Raw genomic sequence first — 1041 nt, 5'->3', positions numbered from 1 at the left:
AGATGGAGAGAAAGGGAGATAGACCAACAAGGTTTGTGTGTTGGATGCATGTGACAGAATTGAAGATTGTCGGAGAGAGAGAGAGAGAGAGAGAGAGAGAGAGTCCGGGAGAGGGGGAGGTCATGTTTTATGCATCAAAGACTGAAATAAACCATGTTTCGATATAAACTTGCATTCAGATATTTAAATTGGAGAACATGTTGTCTGCAATCCACACATGAACGGACATATGCGTATATATTAATTTGACTTTCAACATGTTCATGGAGTACTATAATACTGTACAACATGCTACTCGGTTGAGGTGTTCAATTTTGGATTTAGTTCACTATTTTGACCTAGTGAACGAGCTATTTCATTGAATCGAGATATTTCATTTTGGGTTTGATTCCCGTTTTTGAGTGGGTCAACTATTTGTCATATAGTAAATCGCTAGCAACGAGCATGTAAAAACACATTACTACCGAGCATCATCTCTCCATCTAAAAAAGAAGTGGCAAGCTAATACTTCAAAATTTGATTCGAATCGACTTGGTAAGGTAGACATGGATGCTCGTTCTCCCAAAATTTGAACAAACCGTTAAACATTATCTGCTCGGTGGAATTCGCCCGAGCAAATAAATGGGAGACACGAAATTACAAGCCTATGTGGGACACGCATCAATTGGCCCGTTGTACATCGAGGATAGGTTCGTAACTTCATCCAAGCGCGCCTTCTCCTCGGCCGAAATGACATGCACCGAATAATTCATACACCATGGTCAGCAAAATACGCTCTCCTTGCCCGAAATAGCTCGCGCCCACTATTTCAAAACACGCTCTCCTCGCCCGAAATCGCTCGCGCCCACTATATTTCGAAACACGCCCTCCTCGCCCGAAATCGCTCCCGCCCACTATTTGCGGAGAAGCAAAGTTACTCTACTATCCCCAACCCTCAGTACACAGGCCCAAGCCAAGAAGCTTAAAGGCAGGGGTAGAACTGTAACTCCCCCCACATTTCATACAAATGCCTCTGTAAGACATGGTTCCACTCCCCTCCCA

This window comes from Triticum dicoccoides, chromosome 6B, assembly GCF_002162155.2.
Source record: "Triticum dicoccoides isolate Atlit2015 ecotype Zavitan chromosome 6B, WEW_v2.0, whole genome shotgun sequence".
NCBI classification, from domain to species: domain Eukaryota; kingdom Viridiplantae; phylum Streptophyta; class Magnoliopsida; order Poales; family Poaceae; genus Triticum; species Triticum dicoccoides.
The sequence above is the reverse complement of the archived record's forward strand: the minus strand, read 5'-3'. Positions refer to the sequence as shown.